Raw genomic sequence first — 3,594 nt, forward strand, 5'->3', positions numbered from 1 at the left:
ATAAGTGCTAATAAAAGTAATGACATTAAGTTCTTAGGCGTTATTTTTCTCATTAGGCAGTTCAACAAATGTCATTTTTGAATGGTCAGCTCCTGGCTGTTTATAAAATCCTAATATAACGAATATAGTCAGAAAACAATATGTGGCTGGCGAGTTTTCCGCAGGAGGCTGTGTGGTTTCGGAGGCTGCTGCAGGCTCTGTATGACTCCAACCTAGATTAAAGAAAATAAGCTTTGGATAGCATCAACAACATCATGTAATTCACTAGTTCTCCCATTTGTATGCTTGATTTAAGGAAGAGGTGTAAGTTAATTGCTGTCAATTACCCCTATGGGCTCCTCCTAAACTTTATTAAGAAAACGACATCTAAGTGTCTAATTTCATTTCCAATGACATTATTGGTTAATTCTACAAAAATGTAAGTTACAGTACTACCTACTTAATCATTTCTTTATTCACTTTAACAGACAACAATACCTTTCACAACAAATTCAAATAACACCTCCATCCTTCGGAGGCAGGTGGAGGCATTGCTGCTGACATTGCACCTTGGCATCATTACTTCGCAGGTCCAGTCCTTCTTTATTCCAGGCCGGGCTAGGAACAAGACGCCTCTGGCTCCAAGGGCCTGAAATGTTTCCAGCTTCCAACAAACCAAATATACATTATTTCAGAACAATTATGCCCTGGTTATTTACAAAGGCAAAACCAGTTGTTAAAAATAATCACATACACTGCTTGCACAAAGACTATTTTTTTATGCATGCATTAACAGTCTTAAGACTGTTGCGATCAGCAAGTAGAAGCTTTGAACATTATTCTGCATTGCATTTCTCATTTCTCTTGGCCGAATTTACACTGTATATATCATCTAGGTTTGTGGAGCAGCACTGTGGTTTATGAACAGTGCCATAGATTCTAAGTGGGATTAAGTTTAGAGCCATTCTACAACATAAACGTCGCAATTTTTGATCACCTGCAGTATTTTTTCTTGTGCTTGGGGTAATTGTACTACTAGAAGGTGAGTATTCACTTGGATGCCTTACAAGTATACTAGATGTTCTGCTGTTGCACACAGGCTCAATCACAGTACTGAGATAATATCTCTATCTCTAAAGTACATTGTGGAGTATTTATAGGGGTTCTATAAGATATAATTGATTATGGTATTCATAATTTGGTTTCCATTAATGTGTATAATCACCTATAACTATTTTTTGTTGTGATTAGCTTAGAATAAGCCCTTCATATATACATAGCGAGCCGGTCTATTTCACTCTCTTCTCTTTGCCGTGTTACTACAGTAATTCAATCGGAAGAAAAAAAACACTGGCTCTAGAGAAGGCCTTTCATGTTGTTATGGCAATGGATGGCCACTGTAGGTTTTTGTACACGCTTATAAAGGGAGAGGTACTCAGTTGGTTGCAATTTAGAAACCTCACTATTACACAGTGTACCTTTCAATTACATTGAATCAAATTCAGCGATGATTCGCCAAAGTTAAATAAACATAACTTATCCCTGTGTCTACAGTAGTTGTATTGACAGGGAGCAGACACACTGATGAAAATGTCTATTTCGAATGTAAGTTGAATTGGATAAATGATTAAATAGTGCAAATGTATTTAGCTGTGTTCTGACACAGTGCTTTAAAACTTGAATGTACATATAGTCACATTTTTTTTGGGGCACACAGTTCATGCAGGTCATGAAATTTGCATAATGTGCACCAGCTCAAAGCCCATTTCTACCTAGGGCTTTGAGCAGCAGATTTGTATTACGTAATTATGATCAGATATGGTCAGATATTACATTTCTGTATCAAATGTAAATATTTTTTCCAAATCCAGAATGAACAAGTACAGGGCTGTTATTAATTATGCATGCAGGCCAACAAAAAAAAAAGTCCATCACATACCACCAATGCAGCTTGATCCCTCAGGTGGGATGAAGTTTTATTCTTTTTTTGTGCCTGGACCCAGGTGTTTGCTTTCGTATCAAACTTGTCCATTCGTTTGCTAAGGCGCAGTTTGCGGGGCTGAACCGCCTTGCAGAATTTGCAAGTTTTGCATGCCACATTCAGTGACATGCAGTAGCTTGAGCAATGCCTCGAAGTGGAACCTGGTCCTGGCATTCTTTTGGAGATAAAGACAAATAAAAGACAAGGTCATTTAAAACTGGGTTTCAAATTCAGAATGCAATCAAATACAAATATTGACTAATGTCTAGTCCGTGACTGTAAGTCCCTCCCCAAGCTACAACAAAAATTGTATCCTGTTTAGAATAGAATAAAAACACTTGCATTTTTATTTAATTTGAGTAAATTAATTTAGTATCAATGCAATAATGGTCCCTTGCTTAGTTTTAGTACAATTTCAAAGCAAAGCTAAAATTCAGCGGTAAAATATTATGTCATCGAAACGTAAGGTTACACAACTTCTACTATCTTACAAGCTTGACCATGACATTGCACTGTAAAAGCACTATCTTGAATTTGACGAAAATATATGATAATGTTAATCTGTTGAAATCCTATATATAAAATTGTTTTTATAATATAATCTAGAATTATAGCAGTACTACAGTATAATACACTGCAAGAGGTTAGAAGTAGTGCAGTTCCTTGAGAATATGAGATAAAGGACATTGCCAGCTTTATGAGTTGGTGGGGATGGAGACAGTGAGAAAGCAAAGGTGGTTAACATAGATGTTAGTTTGTCTATCTTCCCTGTCTGGAGGTTGAAGTCTCCGAGAAGTACAGTGGGAGGGCCAGTTTCAGGGATGTGTGAGAGGAGATTATCTAACTCCTCCAAGAAGTCCCCCAAGGCGCCTGGTGGACGGTAGAGAACAACAATGGTTAATTGTATAGGATGGGTTACTGTGACGGCATGGTGGAAGGAGTGAAGTTAGGTAGCTTGAAGAGGGAAAAGCTCCAGTTGGGAGAGAGCAGGAGACCAGTGCCACCTCCTCTGCCAGAGGGTCTGGGTGTATGGGAGAAGGAATATGCTGTGGAGAGAGCTGCTGGGGTGGTTGTGTTGGATGGAGTAATCCAGGTCTCCGTGAGAGCAAGGAAATCCAGGGACTGCAGGGAAGCGTAGCCAGAGATGAAGTCAGCCTTAGGAACAGCTGACTGGCAGTTCCACAGGCCCCCTGAAACGAGATGTTGGATCTCAGTGGAGCATGTGGGATAGACGAGAGCAGGCCGGTTAAATCGATTAGGAGATACACGGGGCCAGTGATGATTGCGAGAGGACACATGAACAGGAATGGAGAAAATACACATGATTATAGCATGAGGGGCTAGAGAACCAAAGAGAATTGAATAAAACAAAAGAAAACTCCAGCGATACTTAGCTCAATCAAAGTAGGATTTGCCTCCTCTTTGCCTCCCTCGTAACTCCAACAGGACTCCAATGTCTTTGTCAGTCTTCGTCAATGCTTTGTCATCTTCGACTGGCTGACGCTCCAGGAAAGAGCAATCTAAGATGGACACCTGATTGCTCAGTTCTCACAGCTGTGGGGGCACGCCCCTCTAATTAGTTAACTATTTTCAGCTGATGGGCGACAGCAGAGTCTTCCTGTCCTATTGTAATG

At 39.7% G+C, this 3,594-nt stretch overlaps 1 long non-coding RNA gene across 1 annotated transcript; it reads right to left on the reverse strand.

Moving 5' to 3' along the window:
* Positions 1 to 175: 175 nt before the first annotated feature.
* On the reverse strand, positions 176 to 2,139 carry LOC104943641 (uncharacterized). Its single transcript, XR_798129.1, has 3 exons — positions 1,919 to 2,139; positions 478 to 643; positions 176 to 212 (listed from the first exon to the last, which is right to left on the reverse strand). It is a non-coding gene; the product is annotated as an uncharacterized lncRNA (long non-coding RNA).
* Positions 2,140 to 3,594: the final 1,455 nt, after the last annotated feature.

This window comes from Notothenia coriiceps, unplaced genomic scaffold (genome assembly GCF_000735185.1).
Source record: "Notothenia coriiceps isolate Sejong01 unplaced genomic scaffold, NC01 NC01_scaffold00006432, whole genome shotgun sequence".
NCBI classification, from domain to species: Eukaryota; Metazoa; Chordata; class Actinopteri; order Perciformes; family Nototheniidae; genus Notothenia; species Notothenia coriiceps.